This window comes from Anas platyrhynchos, chromosome 5 (genome assembly GCF_047663525.1).
Source record: "Anas platyrhynchos isolate ZD024472 breed Pekin duck chromosome 5, IASCAAS_PekinDuck_T2T, whole genome shotgun sequence".
In the NCBI taxonomy this organism is placed as follows: Eukaryota; Metazoa; Chordata; class Aves; order Anseriformes; family Anatidae; genus Anas; species Anas platyrhynchos.
In genome coordinates, this window is record NC_092591.1 from 35414 (window position 1) to 53676 (window position 18263).

An 18263-nucleotide genomic window follows, 5' to 3' on the forward strand; every position below is an offset into this window, starting at 1 on the left:
AAACCTCTATTAAACATCCCTCTATTGAGTGAATTCCAAGCACTTAAAAATTCTAGAAATCTATAAACTCCAGCCTGCCTAGAGAACCCTGCAACTGACTGAAGGAAAAACAAAGCACTTACCCCAAGGAGCAGCCCAGGCAGAAGGAGCTCTCTAATACCATGCCTGGGGCTCATATACCATTTGGCCCCGCCCAGCACCCAAACCCAATCACCAGGAAAAGGGGAGGGGCAAAGCACAAGGAAGTAGAAAGAAAGCAGCAGCAGCTGTTTTTTATTATTTTCTTTGTTTGTGGGTTTTTTTTTTTGTTTTTTTTTTTAAGGTCTGCTTTACTTGAAAAACATGCAGAGAGCAGACAAGAGAACTGGAGTGTTTCTAGAAGCAGCAATCCCCATGCTTTTGCTGCAGCTTTTAATATTGAAAAAACAACACAACCAGGCCAGTAACTGGAACTTTTTGAAATGGAATTACGTCAAACAGGTTCATCATCACTTGCAAAAACAGAGAACCAGCATTCACTAGCACGCCAGCCCTGACACCCACCTCCTCCGCAACGCTGACTACTACTGATGCAACATGCTACTGTGCAATACCTCTCTGTTCCCAGCTCCTTTACCTCATCTGCTCACTACGTTTACCTGAGAAGTGTGCCCGAACAGACTTATTCTGCAGAGATGAAGAAGGTGGCCCTGCTCACTCTCCTGGCACTACTGCACTTATGCACTCAAGGAACCATACCCCACGGTTTCCCAAAAACAACGTACCTGGCAACCCCTCATAAACCTACTTCTAATACGTAAATTCAAGGACATAAAGCCTAGAAGGCTTTATGGTCTAAAGACTCGACAGACAGAAAACACACAGGCAAAAGCTCCAGAAATATAACAAACTGTCCCTAAACTTGAAACAGAATACCCCTTTCGTGCCCACTGCTGCCATTTTCAGACACATGCTCACACAGGGAGCTTCCATCATACATTTCAACTAAACCCTGCTCCATCACTTTAACAGCAAGGTTGTAACTTTGATAAGATTTGACATACAGGCAAAGAATCACAAAAAGCCCCGTAATTCTGCAAAAATCAGAAGGGACCCAGAACCACAAAGCAAACACACAAAGTAACATCACCATACCATCCGTAAAACTGCCATAATAACTACTCACCTGAGGAAGAGCTGCGTGCAATACAGGCACCTACTACTAGATTGCTTTACAGTGACAGATCCTACCAGTTACCAACTCAAAAAGATATGCGTACCGGTTTCTACTGGAAAACGCATCAGTCCATAGACTCTGACCCACCTAAAGAACCCTGCAACCGACTGAAGGAAAAACAAAGCGCTTACCCCAAAAAGCAGCCCAGGCAGAACGAGCTCTGTCATGGAATACCTGCAACTCAGTTACCACTAGGTCCCACCTGGAACCTGAAGCTAATCACCTGGGAAAGTGCAAGGGGGAAAGCACAAAAAAAAAAAAAAAAAAAAAAAATCAGAAAGGAGCAGTAGCTGTGGTTTCTTTATTCATTTATACGGCTTAGCTCAACAGCATGCAGAGCGCAGACAGGAGAGCTAGGGTGTTTCTAGAAACAAAAATCCCCATGCTTTTGCTGCAGCTTTGAATATTAAAAGGACAAACTGACCAAGAAAGTAACTGATTTTTTTTCCATCTGGAATTAGCTCGATCTTTTATTTACATTAAAAGAAAAATCTAGGAGCAGAACTGATTACACGCCAAAAAAAAAAAAAAAAATCCATTCCACTCGCAGGAAAAATCACTTACTTCAGTAAGCTACCTGAGAACCAAAAGGCTATGCTGATGGGTCAAAACACACTACAGGACACTGGGGCCAGGCCCTCCGCTGCACCCACTTAAAACCCATCCCTACACTCACCAAGGTGCAACCCCAACACAAAAAAAAACAGACACAGCATTTCAGCACCTGCTTTGTTCCGATTCTAAAGACTAACACCACAGCCCACATTGCCTGGGACACCTGATAAACAGAAGAGAAAGCAGCCATACCCTTTTCAAGCCATCCCTGCACGCGTCGCTCCTTGATCATCTGCAACCTCTTCTCAAATCCTCAACCGCTTCTGTGGAGAGCCTGCCACGGCACCTGCAAAGCAAGATGGATACCCTTCGCACTCACCTCGTGCTACTTGGCCGTTCTGCTCCAATCCAGCTCACAACCAGCCCGCCCTTCTCGTGCTGCTCTTCAGAGCGCAGCTTGGCCCCACTCGGCCTGTGCGACACACCTGTGAAACAAAAAGAAAAGCATAGGCTGAAGCAGCATCCAAAGCCACAGCACAGTGGGACAGTTACTCTCAGCTGCTCCCTTACCTCAGCCCCCTCACCTCCCCTCGAGGCAGATGCTTCCATCTGCTCTCTTAGGCCAGCTACAACACCTCTAAAATAAAAACAGGATTTTTACTGTACTTTGTGTAGTTCAGTAACTGCAGTGACAACTGCACCCCTAAAGTACCTGCCACATCTGTTCATCGCTCACCTTGCCGAAAGCAGCTCTGGTCGTCAAGTCCCATGTCGTACACTGTGTTTCACCTTAAACAAATTAAACAAAAGTTGCCTACCAAGTGCTGAACAGTTCCAGAAGGAGCTCTTTTCCGTGACAGGTTCCTCCTAGGGTTTACACTCTACTGGGGACAGGAAAGAAATAAAAATAAACATTTCAAAACCCCATATCTGTAAGCTTTCAAGATTCGACAGACCTCCTCAAGCACACCGTTCAAGCACTATGCAAACAGCTGCTCACAGATATACTCTCCCAAATCCCCATCTGCCAACCACCAGACATGATTGTGCCAGCTGCCCTTCAGTACGTGCCCAGAGGCAGACCGGATGTCTTCGCCAACACAGTCCAGACAACGTATTAGTACACCCATGCACTGCCACATTAATCACTAACTGCCAGGCAGGACAGCTCCGGACCAAACACGTACACACACAGGCACGCCACAAACACTACAAACAAAACACACAACACTAGGCGCAAGAAAAAGTGACCCCCCAGATGAAAGCCCTATGGCAACAGCAAGTCAGAACAGGTGCTCTGCACCAGACCCTAGGAGAGACTCAAATGTCACGACACGCGACTGGAAGCAACTGCCAGAACTGGGATGATGGAGGCCTACAAAGCCTGCCTTCAAGACAAGAGACCAGAAGGATGGGGAGTGAAAACCCCCCAAGGCGACACTTAGGAATTCAATTCCCAAGCAAGAGCTCCTGATGCGGCCCAGATGACTTCTGCAAGAGTGAGGATGGAAACAGACGCGATCTCAAACCGAATATGATGCACAAGACCTGAAACAGATCTGCACTTTCGAGCACTTCTTGTCTTGCAGTCGCTGCTTGATCAGAGTCATGATGACGAAACAAGCATTGACGCCCTTCTGCACTGCTACCAAGTCACCTGTCTGGTCAGTCCAGTGTAAAAAGCCAGGAGGATATCAAGACCCGAGAAGCACAGAACAGACAATGCAGTAGCAAACAGGACAGACGAACAGAAGGAAACTGTCCTGCCTGGCACACGCACTCACCCTACAAAATAATCCTGCCTCTTCTATTAGCCTGCTGACCCAGTCACAAGCAGCCTGAACGTGACCCAGCCTCAACCACCCTCACAGTGGCACCAAGTCTATTCAGCCAGCTGGCTCCATGCTGCTCTGGCTCCCAGCTCCCATTAGCCACCCCAGGTATGCAAATACCAGGTGCCCCCCAACTTAGCTCTCAGGTTGCTGCATGGTAAAGTCCCTCCGCCTCAAGAAATGCACAGTCACACATTGTCATCTTAGTCAATTGCCAGGCTCATCATCAGCTGCAAAAAACAGAGTACCAGCATTCACTAGCACGCCGGCCATGATGCCCACCTTCTCCACAATGCTGACTACTGCTGATGCAACATACGGTTCTGCTCACCTCTTCCTCTCCAAATCCAAGCTCCAACAGTACAGCCAGTATCATCCACTCCACCTTGGAAAACAAAGGGATTAAATGATCATTGCGTTCACAACACATCACCCATTGGTAGAATTTTATTGTTGTTTGTGTGTGTTTATTGTTGTTTGTTTTTTTTTGAAATCTGCTTTAGCTCAACAGCATGCAGCCTGCAGACAAGAGAACTAGGGTGTTTCTAGAAGGAACAATCCCCATGCTTTTGCTGCAACTTTGAATATTAAATGGACAATATGACCCAGCAATTAACTGGAACTTTCTTAACTGCAAATAGCTCAAACATTTATTTATTTATTTATTACGTAGAAAGAAAGATCTAGGAGCAGAAAACATCATACGCCAAAACAACCAAACACCAAACAACCTTCCCTTCGCTTCCGATAAGGGATGACCAGACTGACAACACTCACCTTCCCTCAGTGCTTCATGACATGAGGATTTCCCTTCCCTTTCAACAACTGCACAAAGTAACTGCAAAGACAGGAGAAAAGCACACTCTGAGGCACCTCACAGCCACAGCGTACCTGCTGCAAGACCTCTCTCTTCCCAGCTCTGGTACTTCAGCTGCTCACCAGCTTTAACTCAGATTCTTTGCTCACAGCAGCACAGCAAACACTGCCCGGGCCACACAACACACACTACACAAGGTACATTGCCCAACACACACCAGCTGGAACATTCCCGCCGAACAATCAGTCGCATCACACAGGAAGGATGCCGCACACTCCTAGAAACCAAACCTTCCAGTCCTGAGCAGCTCCCCACATTCTCCTGCCAACCACACTCAGCACACACACTATTCACCCCTCAAAAAAAACCAAAAATTTAGAACATACACACACAAAAAAAAAAAAAAAAACGAGCTCCGCAAATGCCAAAAAGACATGCACACACAGCAGCCCCGGCAGGGGTAATCACAGACTTACCCTTTAAAGATAAAAAAGGTGACTCTGATACAACCCTGCTCAGTCTCTTGGTAATGCTGCATCTACGCTGTGAAGCCACAGGTACCATGCAATCAAGCTGGTTTTAGTCCTCTGGAGAATTACACAAGTGGGTTTATACATCTAGAGACTAAAATATAGCTCAAAAACAGAAGAGTATCCCACCATCCCAAAAAAACAGTGAGCCAGAAACCTCTATTAAACATCCCTCTATTGAGTGAATTCCAAGCACTTAAAAATTCTAGAAATCTATAAACTCCAGCCTGCCTAGAGAACCCTGCAACTGACTGAAGGAAAAACAAAGCACTTACCCCAAGGAGCAGCCCAGGCAGAAGGAGCTCTCTAATACCATGCCTGGGGCTCATATACCATTTGGCCCCGCCCAGCACCCAAACCCAATCACCAGGAAAAGGGGAGGGGCAAAGCACAAGGAAGTAGAAAGAAAGCAGCAGCAGCTGTTTTTTATTATTTTCTTTGTTTGTGGTTTTTTTTTTTTTTTTTTTTTTTAAGGTCTGCTTTACTTGAAAAACATGCAGAGAGCAGACAAGAGAACTGGAGTGTTTCTAGAAGCAGCAATCCCCATGCTTTTGCTGCAGCTTTTAATATTGAAAAAACAACACAACCAGGCCAGTAACTGGAACTTTTTGAAATGGAATTACGTCAAACAGGTTCATCATCACTTGCAAAAACAGAGAACCAGCATTCACTAGCACGCCAGCCCTGACACCCACCTCCTCCGCAACGCTGACTACTACTGATGCAACATGCTACTGTGCAATACCTCTCTGTTCCCAGCTCCTTTACCTCATCTGCTCACTACGTTTACCTGAGAAGTGTGCCCGAACAGACTTATTCTGCAGAGATGAAGAAGGTGGCCCTGCTCACTCTCCTGGCACTACTGCACTTATGCACTCAAGGAACCATACCCCACGGTTTCCCAAAAACAACGTACCTGGCAACCCCTCATAAACCTACTTCTAATACGTAAATTCAAGGACATAAAGCCTAGAAGGCTTTATGGTCTAAAGACTCGACAGACAGAAAACACACAGGCAAAAGCTCCAGAAATATAACAAACTGTCCCTAAACTTGAAACAGAATACCCCTTTCGTGCCCACTGCTGCCATTTTCAGACACATGCTCACACAGGGAGCTTCCATCATACATTTCAACTAAACCCTGCTCCATCACTTTAACAGCAAGGTTGTAACTTTGATAAGATTTGACATACAGGCAAAGAATCACAAAAAGCCCCGTAATTCTGCAAAAATCAGAAGGGACCCAGAACCACAAAGCAAACACACAAAGTAACATCACCATACCATCCGTAAAACTGCCATAATAACTACTCACCTGAGGAAGAGCTGCGTGCAATACAGGCACCTACTACTAGATTGCTTTACAGTGACAGATCCTACCAGTTACCAACTCAAAAAGATATGCGTACCGGTTTCTACTGGAAAACGCATCAGTCCATAGACTCTGACCCACCTAAAGAACCCTGCAACCGACTGAAGGAAAAACAAAGCGCTTACCCCAAAAAGCAGCCCAGGCAGAACGAGCTCTGTCATGGAATACCTGCAACTCAGTTACCACTAGGTCCCACCTGGAACCTGAAGCTAATCACCTGGGAAAGTGCAAGGGGGAAAGCACAAAAAAAAAAAAAAAAAAAAAAAATCAGAAAGGAGCAGTAGCTGTGGTTTCTTTATTCATTTATACGGCTTAGCTCAACAGCATGCAGAGCGCAGACAGGAGAGCTAGGGTGTTTCTAGAAACAAAAATCCCCATGCTTTTGCTGCAGCTTTGAATATTAAAAGGACAAACTGACCAAGAAAGTAACTGATTTTTTTTCCATCTGGAATTAGCTCGATCTTTTATTTACATTAAAAGAAAAATCTAGGAGCAGAACTGATTACACGCCAAAAAAAAAAAAAAAAATCCATTCCACTCGCAGGAAAAATCACTTACTTCAGTAAGCTACCTGAGAACCAAAAGGCTATGCTGATGGGTCAAAACACACTACAGGACACTGGGGCCAGGCCCTCCGCTGCACCCACTTAAAACCCATCCCTACACTCACCAAGGTGCAACCCCAACACAAAAAAAAACAGACACAGCATTTCAGCACCTGCTTTGTTCCGATTCTAAAGACTAACACCACAGCCCACATTGCCTGGGACACCTGATAAACAGAAGAGAAAGCAGCCATACCCTTTTCAAGCCATCCCTGCACGCGTCGCTCCTTGATCATCTGCAACCTCTTCTCAAATCCTCAACCGCTTCTGTGGAGAGCCTGCCACGGCACCTGCAAAGCAAGATGGATACCCTTCGCACTCACCTCGTGCTACTTGGCCGTTCTGCTCCAATCCAGCTCACAACCAGCCCGCCCTTCTCGTGCTGCTCTTCAGAGCGCAGCTTGGCCCCACTCGGCCTGTGCGACACACCTGTGAAACAAAAAGAAAAGCATAGGCTGAAGCAGCATCCAAAGCCACAGCACAGTGGGACAGTTACTCTCAGCTGCTCCCTTACCTCAGCCCCCTCACCTCCCCTCGAGGCAGATGCTTCCATCTGCTCTCTTAGGCCAGCTACAACACCTCTAAAATAAAAACAGGATTTTTACTGTACTTTGTGTAGTTCAGTAACTGCAGTGACAACTGCACCCCTAAAGTACCTGCCACATCTGTTCATCGCTCACCTTGCCGAAAGCAGCTCTGGTCGTCAAGTCCCATGTCGTACACTGTGTTTCACCTTAAACAAATTAAACAAAAGTTGCCTACCAAGTGCTGAACAGTTCCAGAAGGAGCTCTTTTCCGTGACAGGTTCCTCCTAGGGTTTACACTCTACTGGGGACAGGAAAGAAATAAAAATAAACATTTCAAAACCCCATATCTGTAAGCTTTCAAGATTCGACAGACCTCCTCAAGCACACCGTTCAAGCACTATGCAAACAGCTGCTCACAGATATACTCTCCCAAATCCCCATCTGCCAACCACCAGACATGATTGTGCCAGCTGCCCTTCAGTACGTGCCCAGAGGCAGACCGGATGTCTTCGCCAACACAGTCCAGACAACGTATTAGTACACCCATGCACTGCCACATTAATCACTAACTGCCAGGCAGGACAGCTCCGGACCAAACACGTACACACACAGGCACGCCACAAACACTACAAACAAAACACACAACACTAGGCGCAAGAAAAAGTGACCCCCCAGATGAAAGCCCTATGGCAACAGCAAGTCAGAACAGGTGCTCTGCACCAGACCCTAGGAGAGACTCAAATGTCACGACACGCGACTGGAAGCAACTGCCAGAACTGGGATGATGGAGGCCTACAAAGCCTGCCTTCAAGACAAGAGACCAGAAGGATGGGGAGTGAAAACCCCCCAAGGCGACACTTAGGAATTCAATTCCCAAGCAAGAGCTCCTGATGCGGCCCAGATGACTTCTGCAAGAGTGAGGATGGAAACAGACGCGATCTCAAACCGAATATGATGCACAAGACCTGAAACAGATCTGCACTTTCGAGCACTTCTTGTCTTGCAGTCGCTGCTTGATCAGAGTCATGATGACGAAACAAGCATTGACGCCCTTCTGCACTGCTACCAAGTCACCTGTCTGGTCAGTCCAGTGTAAAAAGCCAGGAGGATATCAAGACCCGAGAAGCACAGAACAGACAATGCAGTAGCAAACAGGACAGACGAACAGAAGGAAACTGTCCTGCCTGGCACACGCACTCACCCTACAAAATAATCCTGCCTCTTCTATTAGCCTGCTGACCCAGTCACAAGCAGCCTGAACGTGACCCAGCCTCAACCACCCTCACAGTGGCACCAAGTCTATTCAGCCAGCTGGCTCCATGCTGCTCTGGCTCCCAGCTCCCATTAGCCACCCCAGGTATGCAAATACCAGGTGCCCCCCAACTTAGCTCTCAGGTTGCTGCATGGTAAAGTCCCTCCGCCTCAAGAAATGCACAGTCACACATTGTCATCTTAGTCAATTGCCAGGCTCATCATCAGCTGCAAAAAACAGAGTACCAGCATTCACTAGCACGCCGGCCATGATGCCCACCTTCTCCACAATGCTGACTACTGCTGATGCAACATACGGTTCTGCTCACCTCTTCCTCTCCAAATCCAAGCTCCAACAGTGCAACCAGTATCATCCACTCCACCTGGGAAAACAAAGGGATTAAATGATCGTTGCGTTCACAACAAGTCAGCCAATGGTGTTTTTTGTTGTTGTTGTTGTTTTTTGTGTGTGTTTCCTTTATTTCTTTTTTTTAAATCTGCCTTACCTCAACAGCATGCAGAGCACAAACAAGAGAACTGGGGTGTTTCTAGAAGCAACAATCCCCATGCTTTTGCTGCAGCTTTTAACATTGAAAGGACAACACGACCCAGCAAGTAACTGGAACTTTCTTAACTGGAATTAGCTCAATTTTTTTTTTTTTTTTTTAACTTAGAAAGAAAAATCCAGGAGCAGAACAGATTATACGCCAACAAAATCAATTCCATTCCACCCAAAGGAAAAAGCACATACTCTCATCCCCTCCTGTACCTCAGCCGATTGCCTGCCCCATGTGGCACATGCTTCCATCTGTTCTCTTCACCCACTTATAGCACCTCTAAAAGGCAAACTGGAATTTTACTCTACTGGATGTAGGAAAATAACTGCAGTGACAACCGCACCCCCAAAATTAACAGCTACCTCTGCTCATTACGCACCAGAGTCACTGCAGAAGCAGCTCGGGTTGACACATCCTGCACTGCGCACTACACACTGCATTTCAGCCTAATGAAAGGCAAAACACAGGCAGAAGATAAACATTCAGCTGCCAGCAGTAGCACCCATTCCTCAACAACAAAAGCGACCCCATCTTTACTTTTATCCTTTCAAAACAGCAGGCCACTTGCCTCTGTACCTGAAAAGTAGGTCCAAGCTTGAAAGGAGCGGCCAGCATCACCCACGCCACCTGGGAACACAAAAGGATACAATGACCACGGTGCTCGCAAGCACCCACCTGCCACACTGCTCCTCTATCCCAAACAGCCTCACCTCGGACCCTCACAGGGAAACACCTGAGCGTCTTCCCTTTGCTTCGGATAAGGGATGACCAGGCTGACACCACTCACCTTCCCTCAGAGCTTCGTGACATGAGGATTTCCCTTCCCTGTCTACAGCTGCACAAAGCACCTGCAGAGACAAGAGAAAAGCACACTCTGAGGCACCTCACAGCCACAGCGTACCTGCTGCAATACCTCTCTCTTCCCAGCTCCGGTACTTCAGCTGCTCACCAGATCTAACTCAGATTCTTTGCTCACAGCACCACAGCAAACTCTGCCCGGGCCACACAACACACACTACACAAACTACATTGCCTAAGACACACACCAGCTGGAACGTTCTGGCCAACAATCAGTCGCATCACACAGGAAGGATGCCGCACACCCTGAGAAACCAAACCTACCAGTCCTGAGCAGCTCCCCACCGCCTCCTGCCAACCACGCTCACAACACACACTCTTTGCCCCTCAAAAAAAAACCAAAAACTTAGAACATACACACACAAAAAAAAAAAAGCTCCATAAATACCAAAAAGACACGCACACAAAGCAGCCCCAGCAGGGGTAATCAAAAAAAAAAAAAACCAAGAAGTTAAAACATACAAACACACAAAAAAAAAAAAAAACAACCGAGCTCCGCAAATGCCAAAAAGACATGCACACACAGCAGCCCCGGCAGGGGTAATCACAGACTTACCCTTTGCAGATAAAAAAGGTGACTCTGATACAACCCTGCTCAGTCTCTTGGTAATGCTGCATCTACGCTGTGAAGCCACAGGTACCATGCAATCAAGCTGGTTTTAGTCCTCTGGAGAATTACACAAGTGGGTTTATACATCTAGAGACTAAAATATAGCTCAAAAACAGAAGAGTATCCCACCATCCCAAAAAAACAGTGAGCCAGAAACCTCTATTAAACATCCCTCTATTGAGTGAATTCCAAGCACTTAAAAATTCTAGAAATCTATAAACTCCAGCCTGCCTAGAGAACCCTGCAACTGACTGAAGGAAAAACAAAGCACTTACCCCAAGGAGCAGCCCAGGCAGAAGGAGCTCTCTAATACCATGCCTGGGGCTCATATACCATTTGGCCCCGCCCAGCACCCAAACCCAATCACCAGGAAAAGGGGAGGGGCAAAGCACAAGGAAGTAGAAAGAAAGCAGCAGCAGCTGTTTTTTATTATTTTCTTTGTTTGTGGGTTTTTTTTTTTGTTTTTTTTTTTAAGGTCTGCTTTACTTGAAAAACATGCAGAGAGCAGACAAGAGAACTGGAGTGTTTCTAGAAGCAGCAATCCCCATGCTTTTGCTGCAGCTTTTAATATTGAAAAAACAACACAACCAGGCCAATAACTGGAACTTTTTGAAATGCAATTACGTCAAACAGGTTCGTCATCACTTGCAAAAACAGAGAACCAGCATTCGCTAGCACGCCAGCCCTGACACCCACCTCCTCCGCAACGCTGACTACTACTGATGCAACATGCTACTGTGCAATACCTCTCTGTTCCCAGCTCCTTTACCTCATCTGCTCACTACGTTTACCTGAGAAGTGTGCCCGAACAGCCTTATTCTGCAGAGATGAAGAAGGTGGCCCTGCTCACTCTCTTGGCACTACTGCACTTACGCAGTCAAAGAACCATACCCCACGGTTTCCCAAAAACAACTACCTGGAAACACCTAATAAACATACTTCTAATATGGCAATTCAAGGACATCAAGACTAAAAGGCTGCAAGGTCTGAACACTAGACAGACAGAAAACCCACAGGCAAAAGCTCCAGAAATATAACAAACTGTCCCTAAACCTGAAACAGACTACCCCTTACGTGCCCACTGCTGCCATTTTCAGATACACGCTCACACAGGGAGCCTCCATCACACATTTCTCCTAAACCCTGCTCCATCACTTTAACAGCTAGGTTATGACTTTGATAAGATTTGACATAGATGCAAAGGCTCACAGAAAGCACCGTAATTCTGCAAAAATCAGAAGGGACCCAGAACCACAAAGCAAACACACAAAGTAACATCACCATACCATCCGTAAAACTGCTATAACAACTACTCACCTGAAGAAGAGCTGCGTGCAATACAGGCACCTACTACTAGATTGCTTTACAGTGACAGATCCTACCAGTTTTCACCTCAAAAAGACAGGAGTACCGGTTTCTACTTCAAAATGCATCAGTCCATAGAATCTGACCCACCTAAAGAACCCTCCAAAAGACTGAAGGAAAAACGAAGTACTTACCCTAAAGTGCAGCCCAGGCAGAATGAGCTCTGTCATGGAATACCTGCAACTCAGTTACCACTAGGTCCCACATGGAACCTGAAGCCAATCACCTGGGAAAGTGCAGGGGGAAAGCACAAAAAAAAAAGAGAAGGAGCAGCAACTGTGGTTTATTTACTTATTTACAAGGCTTAGCTCAACAGCATGCAGAGTGCAGACAGGAGAACTGGGGTGTTTCTAGAAACAAAAATCCCCATGCTTTTGCTGCAGCTTTGAATACTGAAAGGACAATACTACCAAGCAAGTAAATGAAGCTTTTTCAGCCGGATTTAGCTCAGACTTGTATTTACGCAGGAAGAAAACTCTAGGAGCAGAACAGATTATGCGCCAAAGAAGAATTCAATTCCATTCCACTCACAGGAAAAATCACTTACTTCAGTAAGCTACCTGAGAACCAAAAGGCTATGCTGATGGGTCAAAACACACTACAGGACACTGGGGCCAGGCCCTCCACTGCACCCACTTAAAACCCATCCCTACACTCACCAAGGTGCAACCCCAACACAAAAAAAAACAGACACAGCATTTCAGCACCTGCTTTGTTCCGATTCTAAAGACTAACACCACAGCCCACATTGCCTGGGACACCTGATAAACAGAAGAGAAAGCAGCCATACCCTTTTCAAGCCATCCCTGCACGTGTCGCTCCTTGATCATCTGCAACCTCTTCTCAAATCCTCAACCGCTTCTGTGGAGAGCCTGCCACGGCACCTGCAAAGCAAGATGGATACCCTTCGCACTCACCTCGTGCTACTTGGCACTTCTGCTCCAATCCAGCTCACAACCAGCCCGCCCTTCTCGTGCTGCTCTTCAGAGTGCAGCTTAGCCCCACTCAGCCTGTGTGAGACAAATGTGAAACAAAAAGAAAAGCATAGGCTGAAGCAGCATCCAAAGCCACAGCACAGCTGGGACAGTTACTCTCAGCTGCTCCCTTACCTCGGCCCCCTCACCTGCCCTCAAGGCAGATGCTTCCATCTGCTCTCTTAGGCCAGCTACAACACCCCTGAAATACAAACAGGATTTTTACTGTACTTTGTGCAGTTAACTAACTGCAGTGACAACTGCACCCCTAAAGTACCTGCTACATCTGTTCATCCCTCACCTTGCCGAAAGCAACTACGGTCAAGTCCCGTGTTGTACACCGTGTTTCAGCTTTAACAAATGAAAACAGTCACAAGAGAATCAATCATTCACCTGCCACCATTAGCACCCATCCACCAACAACACAAAGGGACCCCATTTACAATATCATCGTTTCAAAACAGAAGCCCCCATACCTCAGCACCTCAGAAGTACATCAAGCCAGTCACCGAGCTGCCTACCGAGTGCTGAACAGTTCCAGAAGGAGCTCTTTCCGTGAAAGGTTCCTCCTAGGGTTTACACTCTACTAGGGACAGAATAGGATTAGAAATAAAAGTTTCAAAACCCCATATCTGTAAGCTTTCAAGATTCAACAGACCTCCTCAAGCACACCGTTCAAGCACTAGGCGAGCAGCTGCTCACAAGCAGATATACTCTCCCAAATCCCCATCTGCCAACCACCAGAGATGACTGTGCCAGCTGCCCTTCAGTACGTGCCCAGAGGCAGACCGGATGTCTTCGCCAAAACAGTCCAGACAACGTATTAGCTCACCCATGACCTGCCACGTTGGCTGTCATCACTAACTGCCAGGCAGGACAGCTCCACACCAAACACGTATACACACAGGCACGCCACAAACACTACAAACAAAACACACAACACAAGGCACAAGAAAAAGTGACCCCCAAAAAGAAAGCCCTATGGCAACAGCAAGTCAGAACAGGTGCTCTGCACCAGACCCTAGGAGAGACTCAAATGTCACAACACGCGACTGGAAGCAACTGCCAGAACTAGGATGACGGAGGCCTACAAAGCCTGCCTTCAAGACAAGAGACCAGAAGGATGGGGACTGAAAACCCCCCAAGGCGACACTTAGGAATTCAATTCCCAAGCAAGAGCTCCTGATGCGGCCCAGATGACTTCTGCAAGAGTGAGGATGGAAACAGACGCGATCTCAAACCGAATATGATGCACAAGACCTGAAACAGATCTGCACTTTCGAGCACTTCTTGTCTTGCAGTCGCTGCTTGATCAGAGTCATGATGACGAAACAAGCATTGAGGCCCTTCAGCACCGCTACCAAGTCGCCTGTCTAGTCAGTCCAGTGTAAAAAGCCAGGAGGATATCAAGACCCGAGAAGCACAGAACAGACAATGCAGTAGCAAACAGGACAGACGAACAGAAGGAAACTGTCCTGCCTGGCACACGCACTCACCCTACAAAATAATCCTGCCTCTTCTATTAGCCTGCTGACCCAGTCACAAGCAGCCTGAACGTGACCCAGCCTCAACCACCCTCACAGTGGCACCAAGTCTATTCAGCCAGCTGGCTCCATGCTGCTCTGCCTCCCAGCTCCCATTAGCCACCCCAGATATGCAAATACCAGGTGCCCCCCAACTTAGCTCTCAGGTTGCTGCATGGTAAAGTCCCTCCGCCTCAAGAAATGCACAGTCACCCATTGTCATCTTAGTCAATTGCCAGGCTCATCATCAGCTGCAAAAAAAGAGAGTACCAGCACTCACTAGCACGCCAGCCATGATGCCCACCTTCTCCACAATGCTGACTACTGCTGATGCAACATACGGTTCTGCTCGCCTCTTCCTCTCCAAATCCAAGCTCCAACAGTGCAACCAGTATCATCCACACCACCTGGGAAAACAAAGGGATTAAATGATCGTTGCGTTCACAACAAGTCAGCCAATGATGTTGGTTTTTTTTGTTATTGTTTTTTTTTGTGTGTGTGTGTGTGTGTGTGTTTCCTGTATTAATTTTTTAGTCTGCTTTAGCTCAACAGCATGCAGAGTGCAAAAAAGAGAACTGGGGTGTTTCTAGAAGCAACAATCCCCATGCTTTTGCTGCAGCTTTTAACATTGAAAGGACAACACGACCCAGCAAGTAACTGGAACTTTCTTAACTGGAATTAGCTCAAACTTTTATTCACATTGAAAGAAAAATCTAGGAGCAGAACAGATTATACACCAACAAAATTAATTCCATTCCGCCCCCGGGAAGAAAATCACATACTCTCATCCCCTCCTGTACCTCAGCCGATTGCCTGCCCCACATGGCACATGCTTCCATCTGTTCTCTTCACCCACTTATAGCACCTCTAAAAGGCAAACTGGAATTTTACTCTACTGGATGTAGGAAAATAACTGCAGTGACAACCGCACCCCCAAAATTAACAGCTACCTCTGCTCATCACGCACCAGAGTCACTGAAGAGGCAGCTCGGGTTGACACATCCTGCACTGCGCACTACACACTGCATTTCAGCCTAATGAAAGGCAAAACACAGGCAGAAGATAAACATTCAGCTGCCAGCAGTAGCACCCATTCCTCAACAACAAAAGCGACCCCATCTTTACTTTTATCCTTTCAAAACAGCAGGCCACTTACCTCTGTACCTGAAAAGTAGGTCCAAGCTTGAAAGGAACGGCCAGCATCACCCACGCCACCTGAGAACACAAAAGGATACAATGACCACGGTGCTCGCAAGCACCCACCTGCCACACTGCTCCTCTATCCCAAACAGCCTCACCTCGGACCCTCACAGGGAAACACCTGAGCGTCTTCCCTTTGCTTCGGATAAGGGATGACCAGGCTGACACCACTCACCTTCCCTCAGAGCTTCGTGACATGAGGATTTCCCTTCCCTGTCTACAGCTGCACAAAGCACCTGCAGAGACAAGAGAAAAGCACACTCTGAGGCACCTCACAGCCACAGCGTACCTGCTGCAAGACCTCTCTCTTCCCAGCTCTGGTACTTCAGCTGCTCACCAGATCTAACTCAGATTCTTTGCTCACAGCACCACAGCAAACTCTGCCCGGGCCACACAACACACACTACACAAACTACATTGCCTAAGACACACACCAGCTGGAACGTTCTGGCCAACAATCAGTCGCATCACACAGGAAGGATGCCGCACACCCTGAGAAACCAAACCTACCAGTCCTGAGCAGCTCCCCACCGCCTCCTGCCAACCACGCTCACAACACACACTCTTTGCCCCTCAAAAAAAAACCAAAAACTTAGAACATACACACACAAAAAAAAAAAAGCTCCATAAATACCAAAAAGACACGCACACAAAGCAGCCCCAGCAGGGGTAATCAAAAAAAAAAAAAACCAAGAAGTTAAAACATACAAACACACAAAAAAAAAAACAACCGAGCTCCACAAATGCCAAAAAGACATGCACACACAGCAGCCCCGGCAGGGGTAATCACAGACTTACCCTTTGCAGATGAAAAGGTGACTCTGATACAACTCTGCTCAGTCTCTTGGTAATGCTGCATCTACGCTGTGAAGCCACAGGTACCATGCAATCAAGCTGGTTTTAGTCCTCTGGAGAATTACACAAGTGGGTTTATACATCTAGAGACTAAAATATAGCTCAAAAACAGAAGAGTATCCCACCATCCCAAAAAACAGTGAGCCAGAAACCTCTATTAAACATCCCTCTATTGAGTGAATTCCAAGCACTTAAAAATTCTAGAAATCTATAAACTCCAGCCTGTGAAGGAAAAACAAAGCACTTACCCCAAGGAACAGCCCAGGCAGAAGGAGCTCTCTAATACCATGCCTGGGGCTCATATACCATTTGGCCCCGCCCAGCACCCAAACCCAATCACCAGGAAAAGGGGAGGGGCAAAGCACAAGGAAATAGAAAGAAAGCAGCAGCAGCTGTTTTTTATTATTTTCTTTGTTTGTGGTTTTTTTTTTTTTTTTTTTTTTAAGGTCTGCTTTACTTGAAAAACATGCAGAGAGCAGACAAGAGAACTGGAGTGTTTCTAGAAGCAGCAATCCCCATGCTTTTGCTGCAGCTTTTAATATTGAAAAAACAACACAACCAGGCCAGTAACTGGAACTTTTTGAAATGGAATTACGTCAAACAGGTTCATCATCACTTGCAAAAACAGAGAACCAGCATTCGCTAGCACGCCAGCCCTGACACCCACCTCCTCCGCAACGCTGACTACTACTGATGCAACATGCTACTGTGCAATACCTCTCTGTTCCCAGCTCCTTTACCTCATCTGCTCACTACGTTTACCTGAGAAGTGTGCCCGAACAGACTTATTCTGCAGAGATGAAGAAGGTGGCCCTGCTCACTCTCTTGGCACTACTGCACTTACGCAGTCAAAGAACCATACCCCACGGTTTCCCAAAAACAACGTACCTGGCAACCCCTCATAAACCTACTTCTAATACGTAAATTCAAGGACATAAAGCCAGGAAGGCTTTATGGTCTAAAGACTCGACAGACAGAAAACACACAGGCAAAAGCTCCAGAAATATAACAAACTGTCCCTAAACTTGAAACAGACTACCCCTTACGTGCCCACTGCTGCCATTTTCAGAAACATGCTCGCACAGGGAGCTTCCATCATACATTTCAACTAAACCCTGCTCCATCACTTTAACAGCAAGGTTGTAACTGTGATAATATTTGACATACAGGCAAAGAATCACAAAAAGCCCCGTAATTCTGCAAAAATCAGAAGGGACCCAGAACCACAAAGCAAACACACAAAGTAACATCACCATACTATCCATGAAACGGTCATAACAACTACTCACCTGAGGAAGAGCTGCGTGCAATACAGGCACCTACTACTAGATTGCTTTACAGTGACAGATCCTACCAGTTACCAACTCAAAAAGATATGCGTACCGGTTTCTACTGGAAAACGCATCAGTCCATAGACTCTGACCCACCTAAAGAACCCTGCAACCGACTGAAGGAAAAACAAAGCGTTTACCCCAAAAAGCAGCCCAGGCAGAACGAGCTCTGTCATGGAATACCTGCAACTCAGTTACCACTAGGTCCCACCTGGAACCTGAAGCTAATCACCTGGGAAAGTGCAAGGGGGAAAGCACAAAAAAAAAAAAAAAAAAAAAAAAT

General features: G+C 46.6%; 1 long non-coding RNA gene across 1 annotated transcript; it reads right to left on the reverse strand.

The window, feature by feature from the left end:
- Positions 1-8122: 8122 nt before the first annotated feature.
- Positions 8123-11057, reverse strand: LOC119715169 (uncharacterized). The gene is made up of 6 exons (XR_011809971.1): positions 10679-11057; positions 10052-10112; positions 9841-9891; positions 9644-9710; positions 9037-9090; positions 8123-8935 (listed from the first exon to the last, which is right to left on the reverse strand). It is a non-coding gene; the product is annotated as an uncharacterized lncRNA (long non-coding RNA).
- Between the last annotated feature and the right edge of the window lie 7206 nt (positions 11058-18263).